Source organism: Vicugna pacos, unplaced genomic scaffold, assembly GCF_048564905.1.
Source record: "Vicugna pacos unplaced genomic scaffold, VicPac4 scaffold_19, whole genome shotgun sequence".
In the NCBI taxonomy this organism is placed as follows: domain Eukaryota; kingdom Metazoa; phylum Chordata; class Mammalia; order Artiodactyla; family Camelidae; genus Vicugna; species Vicugna pacos.
In genome coordinates, this window is record NW_027328740.1 from 64,186,032 (window position 1) to 64,209,053 (window position 23,022).

General features: G+C 39.5%; 1 protein-coding gene across 8 annotated transcripts in view; it reads left to right on the plus strand.

Moving 5' to 3' along the window:
- The window catches only part of LOC140693122 (uncharacterized), a 141,399-nt gene that overhangs the window by 34,374 nt on the left and 84,003 nt on the right, over positions 1-23,022 (plus strand). Inside the window, exons 1-4 of one of the 8 annotated variants that reach the window (XR_012068798.1) lie at positions 206-480; positions 1,017-1,140; positions 5,712-5,771; positions 6,306-6,403. The exons of 1 other annotated variant lie outside the window; for it this stretch is intronic. The gene's annotated coding sequence lies outside the window, so the exon portion shown is untranslated. Of the gene's footprint in view, positions 1-205; positions 481-1,016; positions 1,141-1,400; positions 1,534-2,567; positions 2,675-5,711; positions 5,772-6,305; positions 6,404-23,022 lie in introns of those variants that run through there. 6 more of the 8 variants (XR_012068801.1, XR_012068802.1, XR_012068799.1 and 3 more) reach the window with 6 other exon arrangements.

Sequence of the window (23,022 nt, forward strand, 5' to 3'; positions counted from 1 at the left end):
ATATGGGAGCATTTGAGAGACTCGGGGATTTGGCTCCCTAATCCCTCTCGCTTTCTTTCCTTTTTCCACAGTCTTGAGAAATTCATTCCCTGTCGGTAAGACTTCCGCCAGCCAGAACCCACAGTCCCAGGTGAGAAGGATGCAGGCTTTATCCCTCCTACCCGAGGGAGAGAGAGGAGATAATTGAGATATGCTCCCCTGTGGTCCCTTCCTGCCCCAGGGCCACTCCAGTTCACCTGCAGCCTTCTGGCCTCTGCTCACAGGGCCTCTGTCCCAGGATTGACCGCAGCCTTTTATTCCCTTGTCAACATTCCCTGTGCCTTTCAGAGGTTGCTCTCTTCTCTGCAATTCAACCCTGGCAGATGTGATGGTGGTCAGCGTGCTGATGGGCAGTTACTTGGGGACTCCCAGGAGCCATGCTGATTCTCCTGAGTCATTCGGGGTTACAGAACTGTCAAGCACTGCAGGAAGCCCATTCACGTGAGTTCAACACAGCATTACATCACTTTCATTTTATTTTTGAATTTTCAGTGGAGAAATTATTTGTAGCACACTGTTCCAGATTTTAGGCCGCCTGCTTTCCTCACCACCATTTCCTTGTTGGCTCTGGTGCTTGTTTTAAGAACCAGGTTTCCTCTCTGGTCATTTGTAGCAGCTGGGCTTGCCGAATCCTTGATTTGCATTTGAAGCAGAATGCTTCTTCGTGATGTCAAACTGATTTTCCTTGTCATGTCTGAATATTTCTTGTACACTCAGCAACAGTTTCAAGTGAAATGCTCTTGTCCAATTTCGGTTAACTAATATTTGCTGATCTCCTGCTTTCATGCTGAGGGCAGTTTCTTCTTCCTGTAATAAATGTTAGCAATTTGCATTTACTATGGAAGGTACTAATCCGAGGTGCTTTTGTTCTTAACAGTTTTAATACAAATCACCCATTAAAATGTACAGCGGATTTTACTCTATGCCCAGAAATGTGCATCCCAGTCAATCTTAGAATATTTTCTTCCCCCCAACAGGAAACCCAGTACGCATAAGCAGACATTATCAACTTCCCCATCCTCCCCAAGCCCCAGGGAGCCACTCTTCTGTCTCTGTGGATTTGCCTGTGCTGAACATTTCATGCAAATCGAGTCACTTCATGTAAGTGGAACCGTCTATTTTGACTGACTTCTTTCACACTGAGTAACGTTTTCAATGTTTGTCCATGTTGTGGCCTGAGTCAGTACTCTATGCTTTGCTATTGCTGAATAATATTTCACTGTATGGCTGGGCCCCTTTATTTACCCATTCATCACGTGATAGTCATTTGGGTTGTTTCTGTTTTTTGGCTCTGAAAATTAATGGCGAAAAGTAATGGTGAATATTCCTGTAGGAGTTTTTATGTTAACATTTGTTTTCAGTTCTCTTACTTGTGTGCCCAGGAAGCAGAATTGCTGGATCATTCAGAAGCCAAATGTTCAACTCTCTGAGGACGTGCCAGGATGTTTTCCAAAGTGGTCACGCTGTGTTACATCCTCACCAGCAATGGCTGCGGGCTCTGCTTCCTCTGTGTCCTCATTAGTGCTTGTTAAACTTTTTTTGATTTTAACCTATTGTAGTGAATGTGAAGCGGTTTCTCCTAGTTGTTTTGACTTGATTTCCTTTAGAGCTAATGTTATTGAACACCGTTTCATTGTGCTTATTGGCCATTTGTATATTTTCCTTGAAAAATATCTTTTCAGATTCTTTTTTCATTTTTTAATTGAGTTGCCTTTTTATTGTTGAGCTGTGGAATTTTTTTTTTGATACACAAATTCCTTATCAGATAAATGATTTGAAAAAATTTTCTCCTGAGTGTTGTTTTTTCACTTTCTGGATGGTGTCTTTTGAAGCAAAGTTTTAAAGTTTAATGAACTCCAATTTATCTCTGTTTTCATTTTTCCTTGTGCTTTTGGGGTAATATTTAATATCTGATGTATTTTATTAAAACTTGTATATATAAAATAACTTAATTCTTAGGACCGTTCTAGGAGATGGGTGCGGTTGTTGTCCCCAGTCTATGCATCGGAGACTGAGATGCAGAGAATTTGACTGACATATTAGTGTCAAAGCTACCCAGTGCTGTGGGAATTCAGACCCTCAAGTTTTTCCCTAGCATCTGAGCTCAACACCACCATGCTCCAATCTTTCCAGGAAACGTTAATGAAAAAATCTTTACTTTTTTGATTTCTTGTTAGATTTTTTTCTTATTGGGGACCTCAAATTCTCATTTTCTTTTCGGATATCAGTGTCGATTTATTTTAGGTCTCATGTAGGGAGAAGCATTGCTATCAGTTAACTTCTTTATTACTCACTCTCCAGTGATGATTGTTGCTAGTTGATCTAATCAAGTCATGCTTAAGTCTTTCCTGCTCATGACACTAACAGCAGAGTCATGACTTATAGAATGCTCAAAGAAGAAAGTACTTGATTGATTTTATTTTGCCAACCAATCAAACCAATCAAATAAAACCCTGGTGTTGACACAGACTATAAGCCCTCCAAAATAGGGTCACTGTCTTCATTGTGTTTCATTTGTTGGGTCACAGTGTCTGGATAGTGCCTTGCTGTCCAGCAGTTTTGTGAGGATACGGTGCTCGTGAATCATTGTAAGGACAGAATTTTGACAACAGACTGTGTTGTTCATTTCACAACGGGAAAGGTAATATAGAATTACTGTTCAGATCTGTTTTAAAATTAAGCTTTGAATTTTGAGAATAGTTCAAGAAGCCATACAAAGCTCTTTTTCACTAATTTTAGATCTATCTTAGACACATTATGTTTACATAGCAGAGTAACTTATCAAGTAGATTTGACAAAAGGAGTGTTATATTGATTATTTGTTTTAGTTGAAATATTCTACCAGGGATAAAGTCATAAGTGCCCATAAATGAACAAATATATTTGTATTTAAATGCAACATGGGAGCAGACTACATATGTTTCTATATAATATATATGACTGTGTGTTTTAATCTTTCTGTCAGTGTTTTAATAGTTTTTCAGCAATTTTGTAACTTTAGAATTCTTCTATGGAAATCACCCCCAATTCTAGTGCAGTTTGTACTGTGTATCCTGTCTTATGCATGGGATTCCACTGTCCCCTCAGTGAGGAATTTCCTCTCCTATTGTGTTAGGAGCAGAGTTAAAGGAACTGTGATTTCTAGGCCTTTGCTCTCCATGTGTTTGCAGTTGGCTCTCAGTCACGATTTTCCCTTTCCAGAGTTTTTATTGTTAAATTAGAATTTCTGAAAATAACTATTAATATGTTGCATTGGTCTCCCTAGAAACTTGACGTCTTTGTGCTTTTCAGTTTTCAATTTATGAAAAATGCAAATGCACTCTTGTTTTTAAGTTGTCCTTTTTCAATAGATATTTATCTCTTAATTGATAGAATAATTTTTTCCCAATGAATGAATCGGTGTGCATGTTTTAAAGGATAACTTACTTTTTATTTTTCTTATTGTAACAGTAATATTCATTGTAGAGAATTTAGTAAATAAGGACTAACACAGTAATAACTTCACAATGGCCTCTAATCTCACCTGGAGATACAGTTGTAAGGTTTGAAATTGAGAATTATAAGTCCTCTCAAATTTTTCTTTTTCAAGTACGTATTGGTTACTGAGATCCTCGAATTCCCATATGAATTGTAGCAGCAGATAGTCAGTTTCTGCAGAGGAGCCCGCTGGGATTGTGATCGAGACCACGTTGAATATACGGATCGCTCTGGGGAGCACTGCCATTCCAAGAGCACTTTCTTTTGATAGGGGAATGTGTGTGGAGTGTCTGTCCTGGTATTTAGGTCTTCTTTAACTTTTTTTTTCAAGAATGCTTTGAGTTTACAGAGTATTATTTTACTTTAATTATCTTTGCCTTTATATTGAGGACAAGTGTGCAAGGTACCGGGATCAGAAGTGTATTTGAGCCCCGCAACTTGCTGCCACCATGGACGCTGCGCTCTTGCTTCACCCGCTGTACAATCTTGCACAGAATACGACCTCAGTAACTCTCTCTTGAATGAATGATTATATGATTGTTGGATGATGCTTGAGAGTCCTTGTGATGATTTTTTTCCCCAGCCTTTCCCCAGTTCTTAACTATGCCCTTTCTCTTCCTAAACTCCAGCCTGGGTTTCAGCCTGCCTGTGGCATTGATTTTCCTTGTCTGTGGACTCTTCCTTTCACTGGTTCCCGATAATGTTACATGTGGGCTGTGGAAACTTGCTAGATGTCAAGAAAGAGCTAATCCATTGTAGGCCAGTATTTTTAGAGTTTGTTATTGTTTTATTGATTGAAATTAAATGAGGCTGCCCCCTGAGCCCTCCCGTGAGCACTTTTGACCTTCCTACAGCTGATACTGCTCTAGTTGCTGCATGTGCCCTTTCCCCAGCCTTGATTTTGTAATTGAATAAGTCACCATCACTGGAGCCCTCTCTTTAAAAGATAAAGAGAACATTTGCTCCTTTTCCCTGTTTGGACACTTCGATGAGATGAGATCCCAGATAAAGAATGGAGCCCCACCTCTTTCTGACCCCCGCTGTTTCCGTTCCTTTCTTCAGGGGAAAAGAGTACAATTCAACAGTATAAAGATTGATTGTGAGCTAATGAGATAGACAAGACAACCGATCATTTATTAAATAACCTTTCATGATAGAAACAAATGTATTATACACACAAACAGCACACAAAGCACTGTAGTACCATGGTTACAATCGTGGGTCCGAGTTCGTGTCCTGCTCTGGAGAGACCAGTCCTGTGAGATGGAGAACTGGTAAGTCGGCTTAGCCTCTCCAGAACTGGTTTTCTGTCCTGCAGAGACGGGGCTCGCTAGGCGTCCCCCCCGTAGAGGTGCTGTGGGGTGTAAATGATGCGCATGGGCAGCCTGAGCACAGCTGCTCATTCCTCGTAAGTGCAGGGTAGCATAGCTTTTGCGGTGATGGCTTTATGACCGCCCCATGTAGACTGTCAGTGCTCTGAAGGGATGCCTTGTGGTTTGGAGATGGGATTCTCACTTCTGTAAATACCCAAGTGTAGTGTTATTGGGCCCTGCTGATTTCAGTCTATTCTTTAGAAAGTACATATTGTAGATATATTTTTCAAGCATGCGTGCTTTTTTTCTTTTACTATTTAAAGTTCTACCCTCTCATCTCTTGGTATTACTTTTCATGGAATCCAGGAAACAGTCCTAAGCTACCTGCCTCTTCACACTTTTCCGTGGTGGTTTCCTTCCCTGATTAGAAGAGGGTTTTGCATAGGAAATTTTATTTGTTCCCCTTTTCTTGGAGTCTCTCTCTCTGTCTGCCCATCTCTCACCTCTCAATCTGTCCATTTCTCAACCCACTGCTTCTTCTGACATGTTCCAAAACGCATTTCAGGTAGCTTACAGAAGAACAGATACCAAATAAACAGGTGAGAAAATGGGGCCCAGTTCAGACAGTGAGGCTAGGAGGCGAGCCTGTGTGAGGATTGCAGGCGTGAGACACATGTCTCTGCCATGTGACTTATAAGATCGACAGCAGCAGTGTGCTTCAAGCTCCCAGCAGACACAGGGAAGCAGGATTTGAGGGAGATGCTTACTGGCTGTGAAATAAATAAGTGACTTAGGAGAAGCCCAGCCTTTCCAGCTACTAAGGCTTAGGAGAATATTTTGAGTGTCTTCCAAAATCAGAGTATGGCATCTTTTCTTTTTCAGAGTTCTATGTATAGTTGGTTACATTCTATACCTGGAAATTTCTCCAAAACTGCTTCCCACGTGAGTCCCATGGCTCGGGGATTGGGTGGTTCTGCTCATTGATGGGGGTTGGCCAGAAACAGAAAATGAGAGCCTCAAAGGGGCCTGGGATTTGTCAGTTATGTTTTGTCAGTGCTGTAGGGTTCAAGAAATGCTTTCACCGTTTCTCTCCATCTGAGGCGGCAGCGTAATCTCTTACCAGCATCAGGAGCTCAGGGCCACGGGATGGTGGGGGCTGACTGCACTGCCGTCAAGACAGCTGAGCTAGTCACTGCAGGTGTGGTTCTTTTACATACTGCATTTCATGTTCTTTACTAGAATGTTTCAACAGGGAGTTAATTAACTGAGTTAATTAACATTTAATAAATATGATCTTTGTTGAAAAGACAGTTATAGGCAGAATATAAGCTGTGAAGTCTTTAAAAACGGTTTCATTACTGAAATTTCATTTGGGGAGATACACGGTTTATCTTATATATGGCTCTCTTTTAAAGTAACAAAGAAACAAGACAGAAAAGGCAGAGGATGATTTCTGTTCTTCCTCTCGGCTTGCAGGTGCCCTCACCCCCAGTAGCATCAATCAAGACACCAGCACTGACACTGGCCATGCTCAGAACTGCCTCAGCCGTGAAGACACTGCTGACAAATAGAAGGGGGCCACGCCCTGTTACAGCAGGTGCTCTCACTTTGTGGGTCCTTATGTAACTGCGTGGTGTTAATCAGGATCGCCCGTCCTACATTGTGTGATGCTGCTGCTTTGTCTCCTAGTTACTTGTTTCTCTAAGTATTCTTGTATTATTCTCCAATGCATAGTACTACACACCCAAAAATGCTTTTTTCAGATGAAAAAGAATGTGCATTTAAAATAATAACTCTGAAAAGGGGGGCAAAAGAGGCTATCCTTGTCCCGCTATTCAAAGATAATAATTAAGACGTTAACGTATATTTTCATCAGTGTGGATCACCTCTGTCATAAAAAACCAGAGAGCACTCTGTGACTGTTTACTGTGTGGACACCTCCATTTTCCATTTGGCTTTTTATATGTTTTTCTACAATATTCTATCTCCTCTGGCATGATTTTTGATGACCAGTATAGCATTCTGTCTTGTGGAGGCATTGTCAATTTTACTTCGGACTTAAATAAACTTTTAAATTCCAAGTATACTTAACTGAAATACTGAAAAGAGAACTGTGGTGGTACAGGAAGGCCCTACCTCCCTTCCCCTTATTTCCGAAGAGTAAAAACTGTTGAAAATTTGATATATATATTTCATGACCTTTATGCCTATGACATACATATATACACACATATGAGAATTCCATGTATACGTGTGTGTATATATGCTTTATTTAAAAATGAGACCATACTATATGTTTTTCTGCAGCTCGCTTTAATCACTCAGGTGTATATCATAGACGTCCTCCCACTCCAGACTCACCCGGTCCTTTCAGATAGAGTGGAGGGGTCTCCTGATTTGCGGGTGTGGTCTCTTTCCCACGCACACCTTTGATGAGAGAATGCTGTGGACAAGGCCCTGGACCACGGCGAAACGCTGGCTCCCTCATTGCTCGCAGCTCGTCGTGATTTACCGCATCATTGTCTTGATGGTGGACAGTTAAATTTTCTCCATTTTCCACTGTCAGAAAGGATATTTGACTGGCATCCTTCTTGCACAGACATTCCTGTGATCTTTTATGAGTATTCCCTTAGTTAAGGCTTCTGGAAATTTAGTCCCTGGATGTGACATTTACATTCATCACAGACTCCATTCAAGTAACTCTAGAAATTCCTTCCATAGGGGAATGAAAAGATGCACAATTACTTATGTAACCAATTCTCTATTGCTGGATATGATTTCACTTCAGTTTTTCTTCCCACCATTGTAAACAGTGCTGTGTAAATGCCCTGATGGGTACATCTTTTTGGACTAAATTTGTTTTTTCCTAAAGGAAACGATTCCTAGAAGTGGTGTTGAGTCATTGTGTACGTACTTTTTCAGAGTTTACATATCCATTGACATGTCGTCCTCTGAAAATGTCGCTCATGGTTTCTTCTCCCACAGATGGACACTAGATAGAATATCTTTTAAAAATATTTGCCAATATGATGAGCAAAAGTGCTTTTTCATTGTTTTAGTTTGCATTTGATGACCAGTGAGGTATTGAGCATTTTTCACTCATTAGCCATTTGACTTTTTTAAAATGAATGATTCCTTTTATCCTTTGCACACATTTAAGTGGGGGAGCTTCTTGTTGGTTTGTGACAGCTCTTTGTATGTTATGAACATTAACTTCTTGTCTTCAACAACATGTATCACAGAGCTTTTTCTTGTCATTTCTTTCCTTTCATTTTCTTTAGGAGGATTTTTATTTTGGTAGTGTCTCAAAATATTCTTATGATAATAAATGTATTCCTTATGTGTTTTATCTTTGAAATTATTCTTAAAAATAATTTCTTATACTGGAATAAATCTCCTCTGTAGGTTTTTTTTAATCTCTAAGATGGAGATGATAATAGTACTAGTTAATGTAAGGGTAAGTTGAGTTAATAAGAGCAAAGTGTTGTATTTGCTGTTATTAGTACTTTTTTATATTTACATCACTGTCTGTAAATTATCTTGTGGTCCTTATGAGAGGAATAGTATTTATTCTTTCTAGGTGATTGTCTGATTGTCTCAGGACAATTACTGAAGTCATACTTTTCTCTTTGATTTGAAATCCCACCTTTACAAAATACTTGTGTACACTAGAGTCTCTTTTTGAGCTCATGGTTCCCTTCTGTCAATCTGCCTTTCTTACTCCAGCACCATAACTTACATATTGTAAAAATTTATTTAATAATTGGCAGTCTGAATTTTTTTCATTCTTTTCTTCCATCCCAAATTTTCTTGTCTAGTATTATGATTTTATTATTCCTGAAGAATTCCAAAATATTTTGTTCAAGTTAAAAAAAATCAGATTGGAGTTGTCATGGGAGTTTTCAGTAAGTTTTGAATTATTCTGATGAGAACTTACATCTTTACAAAACTGCTTTCCTCCATGCAATTTGTTGATGTCTCTACATTCTCACCTCTTACTTTACCCCTCAGTACAGCCCTGATGTTTCTCCATTTAGAACATGGGCATTATTTTTTAACTTATTCCAGATTATTGTTTATGTTTTTGTCAATTTTGTAAGTGAAAATTTTTTGCTATTATATTTTTAAACGCTTAAAACTGAAATTTAGAAAGGAAGATTCGGTTTGTAAATACTCACTTTGTATTTTGTCATTTAAAATTGTAAGTATTAAGTAGTTGTTCCAGAATCCTTTCTTTTTTGTTTTTAAAAATTTGTGTCGAAGATTCTCAAAATGTTTATAGCTAAGTAGTATAGGTGGGGAGACAGATGGAGAGAGGTAGTGTGGCTCATGTACAAACTGTGAGCAGTTTCATGGCTGCCTTTAGGCTGGAGAAACCACAGAAGAGCCCAGGTTAGACAAGGAATGGCTTTGTATGCACTTGAAAGCCAGCTTTCCTGCCTGTATGGTGAAGCCTGGTGGGCGTGGCAGGTAGATGATCAAGGTCTGATCAAGGTCATTTGCTGCACAGAGCGCTGTGTCTGTGAGAAATGGTGACCATTGCCATGGCAAATGCTTGGTGCCAGGAACAATGCAGGGGAGCTGGGGAGCCTGTGTTAAGGATTTTCCAGTCCTGGGAGTGGGAAGATCAGACTCTGCATTCAGATCTGAGTTTGAATTAATCCTCTTTAGTTTACTGGACCTCTGACTTTTGTCAAGTTATGCATCCTGTTTGAACTCCTGCTTTGTTGTCTCTCAAAACAGAAGAATTATAGCCTGCTGCTAGAGTGTTTGATCAGGGTAAATGATTTGTGTCTATAAGATGCCACGTACAGTCACAAGCTCAGTGAGCAATGAGCTGTCCCCTCTTCTCCTGCAAATCAGTGCTCGATAAGTCATCAGCAGAAAGCGAGTCCCTAATTTGTATGTGGTGCAAGGAAGAACAAAACTAACGTCTTGCCTTTCCCTGGCAGTATTCTTAGTTCTTTGCTTCATGTACCTCTTTCCTCCTTCACTCTCCCCTTTCACCTCCTCCACCAAGAGCCTGAGACTCTCTCAGAACACTAGATTCAAATTATTTAAATGGTGGCTCATTCCCATGAAATGACAGTGACTTAAAAAAAACTGTACACATCCCAGAATTCATTGTATTTGATTTACACACACACACACGTGCACACACACACACACACACACACATCAGGCTACCTCCCATTTGCTGAGGGAGAAGGGCCACTTTTTCTGAGTTTTCATTTACTCAGCGTGAGAGCAGTCTCTTAAGCAGAATTTCACCTGGCTTCGTGCATGGTTTTTTAAATTGGATTTCTGCTTTTTGTCCATAAAAATATTCTCCTATTAGAAGACAGGAAGTGGAGACATAGATATTCTGCTGAGATATTGGTGTTATCATATTTGAGTTTTAATGGACATAAGGCGGCATAGAGTCATACATTATTATGGATGAGAATCCATGATGATGTAACTTAGACAAGAATCTGGGTCTCCTGCCATCGTGTCCACGCGGGTGAAGAGGCAACTGGGTGGGGGATGGCAGGGAACCTTCTTGCTTGAGTTCCAGGTTCTTGTTAGTTTTCATTGCTCAGCTGCCTTTAGTTTATGTCCATGAGGCCTCTCATGGGAAGGTCACTATGTCCTGAGAGACTGAGTTACTAATCAGCAGAAAGCTCTGGACCCACTCATAGTTTCCAGAGTTTTTCTGCTGACCTGCTGACACTTTATATAAATGAGACCTAACAAACTACTGGATATAAAATCCTTATTGTTATCATTTGCCCTCGAGTTCCATAGGAATGGGGTGCTGTCTCAGGCTGTCTAAGGCTAGATCTGAACAAAGATAGGGTGATAGGCTCTGCTGCTGGACCCTCCCCAGTCAAATGGGATTTCCACCTTAGTTTTTAGAATCAGGCAGATGAGTTCAAATCTTGTCTTTACCAGTTATTAGCTTTGTGACCTTGGGGAAATAACTACTTTTTTGGTTCCAATTTTCTTTATCTGTAAATAAGTTCAGTATTTATTTTAGGGTTTTTGTTTTAGAATTGAATGTGCTAATTCCCTAATTTATTCCTAAAATACTGATCACATGGTTCTATGCTGGTGCCTTAGTAGTTGATTGCTAAGGGACTCAACAGTGAGAATGGGGGTGGAGCCCCCTGGATCATACAGCTTATATTCCAGGATATGCTTGTAAAAGACAAGATTGCAGTGGATTTTTAGTAAATGTCCATTCCTTTCCTAATCCCCATTGATTGTGTATATATCTTTATACTAATATATGAACAATTTTTTGCAGTTTAAATCTCTTTGTAGTATTTAAAGAATGTAGCTATAACAAAAATACGTGAAATAAAATGACTTGACTTTTATTTTCCTTTCAATAAGCAAAACAAAATAAAATAGAAAAGAAAAGAAAAAGTATTGAAGGAGTAGAAATAATTTTATTTCCGTGGAATCAACTCCCTATGTTAGGTTTTTCCATTGTGTTGTTCAACATCATATAAAATTGACAGGTTGTGACTTCAGTGTTGATAGCTAGGTGAGTATAGTTTCTTTTTGTGGTTGTCTTTGATGAATTATTTGCACTAGATCATAAATGATGTGCATGTTACATATTGGAAATGAGGAAACATTGGAGACATACTACCTCCAATGCAGTCATTTTGTTACTGAGTCCAAACTCGTTCTGCTCGCCACATGACAGGCCAATAAACCGGGAGATGAGGTGTTGGAGCAAGGAATAGTGACTTCACTTGCAATGCTGGCAGACCCAGAAGACGGCAGACTGATGTCCTGGAGAACTATCTTCCCCAAGTAAGAATTCAGTCTCCTTTTATACTAAAAAGGGGCGGGGTTGTGGTTGGTTGTTGCATACTTCTTGCTTTATGAATTGTTTGTCCTTTGAATCCGCTGTTCTTGCAGCTGTCCATGTGGATCAAATCATGGTACCCCTGTAAAACCTCCAAAAAAACAAAGGCTATTCTCTATTATGCAACTTGCCATCTCTACAGAAGTGCAGATGAGCTAACATTTTTAAAGATCAGGGCCAGGAGAATAGGCTTTCCTGCAGATTTCAGGCTAAAGGCAACTTTCTTTTTCAAATGGTGCAGAGCTACCAAGTCTGAGCCTAGGAAACAGGGCACAGGTTTAAACTCAAAGGAACAGATTTAACATAGGGTAAAAACTGTACATTTTATTACAATTCCGTTTCCAGCTTCATAGATAATATTAGTAAGAAATACGAGCAATTTTGTATTTTTGCTTCTTAATAACCGATAAGTGTACCAACTATATTTTGTGAGCAGTGATGCTGTGCAGGCATTGGGGTGACAGCAAACTCTTGTAGGGGGTGGCCGACCCTGCAACATCTCTGATGCCCCGTGAGTGTTGGTGAGGGTCCCCGTAGCCAGGGGCTCTCTTCAGGAACCAGCATATGGGCATTGACCTCTGGAGACCTCTTTTTCGGCTGCAGGAATTTTTTTCAGATATTGAGATTGAAAAATCACTCCAGCTGGGAATAATTAGGGAAAAAAACAAAAGGAAAAGGGTTTGGAGTAGAGTAGAAGGGTAGGACATAAGATCACGGAGCCTGAGTGCTTGGCAGCGGGGCCTCGGGAGAGAGGGGAGCAGAGGTGGGGAGGGGCCTGGCTCCAGAACCAGCTCCTGTAATTGCCCCCGCACGCAAGCCACATAGCTTTAAATTGGCCTGGGCCACCTCTCTGGGCTGGATATCACCCTGGGCAGAACCGTGGTATCTGTAAAGTAAAATGACTTCACAACAATTGCACAGAGCTGCAGGTGTAAGAGAGCCTAAGCCTGTCTCAGAGTGCAGGGGACAAGCGGAAAGGAATGGCAAAATTTCCACTGACAATTGAAATTTTGTTAAATAGCCTGCTACAGTTGTTTGCATCACTTGAATGAATGCAGGCATATTTCTGTGGGCATTTATAGGTTCACTGAACCCCACCAGCCCCTCTTGCCCCCATCGGAGATGGGCTTTCTCAAGCACAGTGCCCCTCCTGCTTGGGTGGAAAACGCTGCTGGTCCTTGCCTGGGGCCGGGCTGCTGCAGGGCACTGAATCCCCGAGGCACGGCCTGTGAGACACGACAGGAACATCTCTGCTCTTGACTGGGTTCCTCCGTTTCCCCTGCAGTGTAAAAATGCCGATGACTGAGTTAGAAGCATGCTTCCAAGCTGTCCATGTCCTTGGCATCCAGAAGCGGAGCCTGGAAGCTTTCGAATTTATCCAGAATGCGGTTTACATTCACCTTCAGCAGGTGAGTGTATGTCCTTACACAAGTGGAGGAATTACTGCAGTTTTCCTGGAACTTTCTCACTACAAGTCCATTTGATTTTTCTGTGCTAGGATTCAGTATGGCCTGCTAAAAACTCTGGAGTGAGATCTTGAAACCCTGATGAAGAGCATTATTTATTTCATTTCTCTATATGATACTCTTTTACTTTTAAAATTCAGAATTTTTGGTTGTTTCAAAAATTTTTGGGGGGGTTGGAGAATCATGTTTGCTCTTACCATCTTTGCAACCTGTTGCTTTGTGCCTCTCACCTGTCTTCTGTCACTTGTGAGGCGGTTCCATTTGTGACCCTTTCCGGGTTGTTCATGTTATAAAACATAAAGCCTGTAAAAGTACAGTCCCTTTTCCTCCGAAGACATTCCACAAATACTCCTTTAACCTGGGTGTGGTTTTAAGAAGACAGAATCTTTAGAACATGTCCTTGCAGGTTGCTAGTGCAAAATCCCAAAATCAATAGTCTAGCTCAACATCTAAAATCTTTCTAATTTACCTTGGAATTGTATGGATAATTGAAGCAGTTTGCTAAGAACTCAGACCAGGTTTAGAATACAGGCTGGTGTAGCTCAGCAGGTCCTCCCAAGCTGATGCTCTGCCAGAGGGCGGGGCCGAGGGGAGAGGGCGGGGCCGAGGGGAGAGGGCGGGTCCTGCCCTCCCTGAGGTGACAATTTCATGGCAAAGACTTTCACCTGGTGAAGAACTTGGAGTTTCTTCTAAGAAGAGTGGGTCTGAAAAGAGTCCAAAGAGCGCGGGAGTGACAAAGTCCCATTTGTCTCAAGTAGGGGAGAGTGGCTGTGGGGCCACGAAGGAGACTCATGTGTCCAGGTGGGCAGTGTTGGTGGCTTCCACTTGAGCGGTGGGACGGTCAGTGTTTAAAAGCGAACATATTGAAGGCATGTTTAGATGGTAAAAAGGAAAGGATGAAGGCTGTCTGTGAATGTAGGATGGAGTAAGGCCCAGGTTTCTGGGTGGATTAATGAGGTAAATGATGGTCCTTCTGTGCTCTGAGGAGGGAAAGCTGCAGAGGGAGTTCTGCGGAAATCTGATGAGTTCAGCTGTGGGTAAAGTGAAAGGTTGTTAGATGTGTGGTCTGGGAGCTCAGGTGAGAGCCAGTAGTGAGTAGGGGGAGGTGAGAGGGACTTTCAAATAATTTTGTATTGTGAACATACAAATAAGTATGAGTAATGACACATTTAACACCTCTATATTCTGGATTTAAAGCCCAGTAACATTTTGCTATACTGACTGCAGAGGTTCTTAATATTTTTTAATAGAAATAAGTAGAAACAAAATAGTGGAGTTAGTGAGCATCTTAGAGTAGATGTGTGTCCTTGTATGTATTTTTATACCTCATCTGTTTATAACCATAATCTACAAAAAGTTATCTTGCTTAGCATAAGAGTTAAACACAGGGACGTGACACACATTGTTGGGGGTTGAAGCTGATCTTCTCGGGCAAATTATGGACCCTCTCTTTGCCTTAGTTGCATCGTCTGTGACTGCCCCAGGGCCCCTCATCACAGCTGATTTCCTAGAGTAGATGTTGGGAGGGAGGCTGCTGAAGGGAGTAAGAGGTGGCAACTGCTAGGGATATTGAAGAGAGACAAAAACAGTTTAAAGCCGATAAACTGAGTACAAATACCCTCTAAATAGAAGGAATCCCGCAGTGTTTTGAGCCGCTTATCATAAGGGAAAGAAAATCATGTGGATCCAAAGCTCTTGAGCATATGAATATTGTGGGTGGGAGGGTGTCATTATAAAAGTGTTGAGAAAAGGCCTCTTTGTTTTCCTTGACATTACCAGTAAGGATGGGGAGCAGAAGCGAAACCCTCTGCTTCACAGTTGAAGGTGCTGTTTTGTGTGAAACTGACCAAAGTTTGGAAACCAGTCATCAGCGATGCTGGCAAATGAAGAGGCTTCTGGATTGGGTGGGGCACTTGCTGTGACTTCCAGGTGACCTGCTGGCTGGGGACTGTGTGGCGGGCAGTAGTTTTGCAGGGTAGCCCGGGCATAATCCCTGGCTCTGATGCTGCTGGTCTGATTAACAGACCTGGGCGCACACTGTCCTAATGGGGCAGCTCGGGATGTGGCCCTGCCGTGCTGAGAGCGAGAAGAGGGCTCCCCTGAGGAGGTGTCCCTGCGGAGAGTGGAAATGTACTCCTGCAGGGGAGGAAGAGCCTCTGAGCAGCGGGCCGGATGCACAGGCAAGACCAGCATGAGCACTGATGTTTCCGGGAGCCGGAAGTCATACAGTGGCCCAAACGGCCTTGTTCCTGAGAGACTGGAGGGAATAGATGCTGAAAAGGCAGGCTAGGGTCAGACCCTGTGGTGGGTTATGAGTGACAGGAGAGGATTGTTCAGGCAGGCATGAGACAACCCTGTGGGCGTCCTAGCTGGGGCGTCACGCCGAAGGGAAGAGCAGAGTTATAGACTTTGCCACTTATTAGCTGTGTGACTTTAAGCAATATCACCCCACCTCTCTCTATATATATCTTCATCTGTAAAGTGACACAGTGACAAGGTCGTGTCATCAGAAGTATTAGCTTAGCTCTGATCCTCTTTGTCGACTCCTGTCAGTGCTTCCCTGCAAGGTTCTGCAATGGCTGCTTTTACTCTGAGACAGGAGGGCGTAGAGGGACACTGTAATACCCGAGGGCAGGAAGGGGTTGCTTTAAAAGCAGACATGTAACAGCCTACAGCTGCAGACCTGCAGGCAGTTTGGTTGACGGTCCTTGAGAGGACTTTGGAGGCCTTAGCGTCGTCTTAAGTCTTGTTTCCCTTTGGGGACCGGATTTGCCTTTGGGGATTGATGTTGAAGATTTGAGCTTCTGCAAAGCTGTTTTCAGAGATGGGTATATACGTAAAATATCATATAAAATAAAATGATTTATTTAACGAGTGCGAATTTGTAGCTGTTAGGAACAGCTCTGTTGGCCTGGTCTCCACGGGGGACACCAAGGGTCAGCAGAGCGTGCAGGAGGGCAGGCAGCCTGCAGTGCTTCTGCGGGGTGTTCTCCCCAGCAGGGCGCTCTGCTGAGTTGATTCTTCTACGAGTTTTGTTGCCAGAGGAGCAGACAGCAAATTAATGAGTTCTAGAGGGATTGTATAATGACAGGAAGAAATAGGAACCCGGAGATTTTCCGGACTAAAACACGCTTTGGTTCCTGATTCAGTGTGTTCCATTACAGAATTGATGAGTTGTGTCTATTCTGGAACGTCATTGAAATAAACGTTCAGCCTATATGTTAAGGGCTTTGTTTTATTTGGCTGGAGGACTCGAGCCGGGATGACAGCCTCTCAGATCACTCTGAGGGACTGCTCCCAAGAGGTAGGGGAGGAGCTAGGATATATAGAAGCTTACAACAAAGACCAGGTAATTGGAACAATAAAACATTGCTTGTTATCTAAAGAAAACCAAATATCAAGTTCAAGTATTTACTGCTTTTCTATGTATGGTGGGAAGCAAACATTTGGGTCATTGAATTCATTCCTTTGGCAATCCCCTGGCTATCTAGGGCCAGTATCCTGTCCTTTCTTACTCTGAGTCTGCTCAGAGGGCACCACTGTGAGTGGCTGAGAGGCCGGGCTGTAGGCATGTACTCGCTGGGGGTTGGCAGCAGCCGCTGATGACTCGGATTCAGCATTCTTTGTTTACTGTCATGGTTGCAGTATTTTCATGCACATTGTAGTATTTTCATTCACAGTGCTCCCACTTGGTCCTAAATTCGACCAATATTTTGAGAGACATTTCATGACCAATTTTGTCCCACGGTGCTAGGATGGCTCATTCCTAGTTCAGGTGAAGAATCTTCTGAGTTGCCATTCAAGGTGTTAGTTTTTTTTGTCAGGCCCTGTTGATACTAAAAGTTCTCTGGATCACCTGTCTTACTAGTCTATTATGATACAGAAAGTGTTTACCCATCTTTGCTCATTCCCATACCTAGAATCACTCTATTATATTTATTTTATTCAGGGTTATAAATTTTATCTGTTTCTTCAAGATGTTTAGCCATCATCAATCTTGTGGGACTAGTTACACATTGGGAATTGTAACAGACAACAATTTTATAAAATAGACAGGATATAAGTAATACAGCTAATAACGTTAATAAAGTCACGAGTAAGAATTTAATAGTCGAGAAGTTGTATTTTTGGGTTAAAATTTTGCTTGTGTTTCTGAGTTTGATCCTATGAGAAAGTTCATATTTATGGTCAGGGTCAGAGCAGGTATTAATTGGCCAGTTGAAATCTCCCACCTTGTAAGATCAACAGTGGCCTATACAGAACTATAAATTCTTTTTAGAATAACGTTTCTGAGGGCTATCTAGTTAGAGCCTTGGAGTAGGGAAACCCACCAAGGTAACACAGAAGTACTAGACATAGGTAATTTATCATAAACTTAACAAGTGGAGTAGTTCATAATCAAAGGTTGGAGAAATTATCAAAGTAATTGGTATAGAGTCCTGGTCCGGTGTCTTGGGTCAGCTGTCTAGCTCAGATGTCATCTTCTTCTCATCCTGGTCTGGTAGCTTTTTCTCCATTTGGGCATTGTTTTCAGGGGAGCAGCACTCGATAGGCCAGTGCAGTGCAGGGGATGTTTCAGATGGGAAATGAATCAGAGACTCCGTTTCCTTCAGCTTTGGTGTGTATGGTCTGGTAAAGAGTACCTGAAAAAGGGTCCTTCCATTCAGGTTGGAGACAGTTCTTTAAGTCATGCCTGTTGCAGTATGTATAACCCCTGGCTGCAGGTCATGGGGCATTGGAACTTTACCCAAGGATAGATTTCTGAGCTTCAGAAACAAACCTAGAGTATCTTTTTCATAATTCAATTAAACCGTACAGTAATGTGACATAACAGCAAGGAATGATCTGGGAAGTATCTTAGTAAATATGGACCTCAATTAACAAAACTAGAATTTAATATCCACTAAAATATAATTTATTTTCTCTCTTAAGTTACCCTCAGTTTTCTCAAATATAGCCAAATCAAGATTAATTTTTTACAACTTAAGTCTGATTATTTGATCATATAGGCTTTTTTAAATTGGCTGTGTTGGAAGTTTTAATACGGAGTCTCAGGGTAGAATGTTAAGGTTTGCTAAGGCCAAGAAAGCCACGTCAAGGCTTTTCATGGGTTTCTGCCTTACAGATTTAGGTAAATTCTTTTCTCTTTAAAATCCTTAAAATATCTTTATACTCCTATATCTGTTAGGAGATGATCTCCCTAATTTGTTTGATAGAGCCACTGGGGACCTAAGTGTTTTTAGTCTCTTGAGGGATCAGATAGAGAGAAAAGATAAGTGTTCCAAGTGTGATTACATAGGTATAATTTATCAAATTGCTGTGAACCATAACTAGCTTAAGGAGAAGAGATTCTTTACGTCTGGGAAACAGGTTAAAAGCCAGTAGTATTTCAAACAATATCAAAAATTATAACCATATTCAGCAGGTTAATCAGTCCCATGTAACTAATTCTTTTAATGAGAGTTTTCATTAGAACTTTAAAATGTCTTACCCAGTTTAGTTCAGTGCTGTAGTTTGAAATTTATTAGAAATCAGTAAATCTCCTTGAAGAGAAAGCATTTTGCAAAACCATCAGAAGAAAACAATTAACTGTCTATAAATGACAAAAATTTAAAAGCATGGTTAAACACCGTTACACTATAATCAATAAAGAAACCTGTTCACTATACCCATAATTATCACTGGTAACATTTCAGATATGCCAGAATTTTAGGGAGTCCATGTAATTTCTACAATACCTATATTAATAATATTTCTCATTCAATATAACCTTAGAAGTTTTATGATTCATTTGACAATTCCATGTTATTTAAAATGCCAAATGAAACTTTATAGTTAAAAATCTCTCTTTGGGATGTTTCAGGGGCCTTCTGTAGCATCCCAAACTTAACTGGAGATTAAAAGAATTTTAATTAATTAAATTAATTTTTATTTAATTAATTAGAATTTTATATTTGGGGAGCTTTGTGAAAGATTTCAGAACACTTGATCAGATAAACATATAGATCACTGTAAAGTAGTACTAATTCATTAACAAGAAAATATGTCAAATGTAAAGGCAGAACAGATCAGCTAAGTGGTATAAGAAGTTTTACAATCTGTTACTGAAGGTGGATTAATATTTTAAGAAAATTTTTTCCTCTTAACAGAGAGAAAACCAAATCTAATCTTGTTCCAGCTAACTTCTAAGATTCATTTACGTTGCCCAATTTGTTTCTAAACTTAGCCAATTCTGACCATGTACAAAACTCTTCCCTCAGGGTTCCTTTTCCACAAGCCTTCCACAGCTTTCTATACTTATATTAGTGTGTCCCTTATTTTGTCTTCCATTCAGAGGTAACCAGCTTCAGGAGAAAGTCACTATTTTTCATTAACAAAGTATTATTCCATTCTTACATCTTCCTTTACGCATTTATATTACTTTCCTAGGATACTGAGATCATTCCCTTACTAATAGAGACTATTTCAGTGTGGCACCAACCATTTATTAATATTTCTATATACCTTTAGTTTCACTGTAAGAGGAAGTCAAATGTTAAGTAATTCGTATTTCAATGTTATTTTATCTGAAAATGGCATAGCTATTTAATAAAATCTTGTCATTTAACTTAATTTAGCACACCACTAGAATTTAAAGATACCAAACACTTAGAGATTATCTTAAACATACATTTTAAAAATATATTTTAAATATTTACCCAAAGCTCTCATCTCATTTGCATTTAATTTACTTAAAATGTTACCACAGCACATTACTTTTTTTTTTTTTGACAAATCTGCAACAGATATAACAGGATCTTATTTGACTTTCATTAAACCTAGGTACAGTAAAGGTATTATACATAATATTGATGACTTTAAAGATGTCTATATTAATTAGAACATACTTAAACTAAACAATATCAAATATTTTCTTAATATTGAATATTTTCCATTTCACATGACGCTGAAAGTCAATTTGTTCAGTTGTTATTTTAAAAATACTTAATGTTTAAGCTCTTATATTTTTACGTCAATTAAGCAGAGCTCTATGACTTTGAATTTTTTTCTTTAGCAGTAGAAATATCTCACTTCTATAATGTGTACACAGGCTTATAATCAGAAAAAAGCTAGAGATCTCATAGCTTCACTTTAAAACTTACTTATAAGATAGGTATAATAATAGTTGGAGTAAGCTGAATTTGCTTGCTCAAATCCCTAAGGCTTACTATTTATGAAACAGACAGTTAAAATTTCTTCACAAAGGCTGAAGGACCCTTCAGATTTCTGAGTTCTAATATGCCAAAAATTTCTTGGCCTTAAGGTTTATTTCGTTGAACTAATTAGACTCAGTCCTAGGTCACTGTTTGTTGTATTTATATTTCTGATGTGCAAGACAAAGACACTGTCTTCCAGGTCCCCAGAGAACTGCTCTCTCACCCAGGCCGTATTTTATCTCCTTAAATGGCATTTTTGTATCAGTGAGAAGAGCTGTAAACAAAGAATTCCATGTTTTAAAACATTAAGGCTTACTTAAATATGTCTTCCAAAACTTGCATAAGGCATTTAGTAAGATCTCTTTTCCTTGTGTTATAAGTTAAACCCAGGGTAAACCTGTATTTTTTTATTAGACACTCAAATTAGTTTTTAGTTTTACATTATATTGGACGGCTTATGTAACTATATTGGTTTATTTTAATTTGTTCAATTAATATTTTCAGAGGGACAGATATGTGCCTAGCCTTATAATACCAAGAAGGGGAAGTGTTTTTCCTCTTAAACATATGTATCCCACAACATAAGCAAAAGTTTTGTATAAAGACCATTTAAATATACCAATTTCACAAACTTTTATCTCAATTTTATTAAATCTTATACCTTTAATTTTTATATTTATTAAGTTTAATCAATAATTCTTATTTCTAGAAGGAGTGCCAGAAACCTTTTTTTGTGTGTGTGTGCATTGTATATAATTTTATAGAAGTCTCTAGGATGCCCAAGTTTCAGCCAAAGAGCTTAGGCACTTCTCAGTTTTTAATTTCATTAATTGGTCTGTTATCCCAATTATTGATCAAGTATTTCAGTCTATATATACATATATTTCAAACTGTGGTAAGTAAAATGGGCTTGTTTGAACTTTAGTCTTGGGGGGGAGTAGGTGAACTCTTTGGCCCTTTTTTTTTTAACTTTACGTTGTGTAGTATCAAAACCCTGTATGTAAATCCAAAAATGTCCATTTTATGTATTTGATTCAAAATAACCATATAAAAATATTTATCCTTTTGGGATAAGCCACTTAATTTTTTTTTCGACATTTTTACAATCATTTTTCCAGTTATTCAACCTAATTAACATTAATAATTCTAAGTTTTTATTAGCATATCTAGAAACATTTATTAGAAAGGAAAAACACAAACGTAGCTTTTCAAACCAGTTTTATTTTTTTAACTAAGTTCTTAGGTTAACCATTAGATATATTTTTCTACATTTAAACTTGATTTTAATAGAAACCATAAAACAACTCTTTATAATGAGATCTCTTTAAACTTTCACCAATTAAAAAGTTTTCCAAATTAAAAAATCCATCATATGGCCGTCAATTTATATACAAATATAATATATATATAGTGATTTTAAACCAATAAGATGAAGAGGCCCTTCCACATGAGAGTCGGGGTGTTGCCTAAATAAAATTCAAAGGTTTACTCTCCAAAAGCTAAAAGCCTTTGTGGTCCAGGCTGATGCAACAAAGTTTAAGATGGCAAAATATCTGAAAATTGGTACTATCAAAGAATTGCTTAGAATCCCAATTTATTTGCGTGGCCACCATATGTACACAATACTTGAAACTTTTGTATGGTGGAGTCCAAGGTTTCCTTTAAAAAATAAACTAAACATACATATACATACATACACACACTTAAAACACCCAGAGAAAGATAAAACATTTACATTTCAAGGACACAGGAAGAGAAATCCAAGTTACCCCTAAAGGGGATTTTGTTTTTATAAGTTCAGAATGCCAAAAAATGTTTTTATCAGGCCTGGTTAGTTATTTTCAGAGTGAGTTTTTTTTTTTTCTTATTCCCAATTAATGTTGTAAATTTTGTATGTACATAAACCTGGCTGGGGTAATAGTTGGAGACTGGCAATCTGTCATTTCTTTTTCTTTTCTTTTCTGTTCTTTATTTTTTTTTTTGAAAGTTCTATTCCCCATTGTAAGGTCGGGTTCTCAGAATAAATTTGCTAGTAAGATTTCCCACAGGGACAACTCTGTGTCATGAAGTCTTTGTGTCTACCACTCCTGGAAGATTCTCTGTCACCCGAGAAAGCTGTTACCAGCCAGGAGGATGGTCCGAATTTTGGAGTTGAAAGTTTCCTCATAAGAGTTTTACTTTTATCCTGAAAAATTCAATGTAGGTAACCAAATTGAGGAAAATATTAGACCAGACTCTTACCTAACCACTCAGTCCTGAACCCAGTGTCTTTCAACTTGGACTCACTCAGGATGTCTCCACTGGGTGAGTATTTTCTTCATATGTTTCCACCAGCCCCACTTTGGACATATCCTCAAGGTGGATATTTCCTGTTATCTTTCAACCAGGCCCCACCCAATATGTCTCCACTGGGTGGGTAATTCACCTCAGGTTCTTTCAACTGGATGGCCACGTACCTGGATACACCGCCAGATAAACTTAGGATCATCAACCAATATGTGAGATCCGAGAACCAAGAGAGACTCACCCAAATTCATCTGGACTCCCCGAGGAGGTGGATGGGCACAAAGGGCCACTGCTGGTACCAAGGCTCCGGTTACTTGGAGAGTTCAGGTGGAGAGAAATCTGCTGTGGTGCTTCATGGTGTCCAAAACTGTTGACTGAAATAC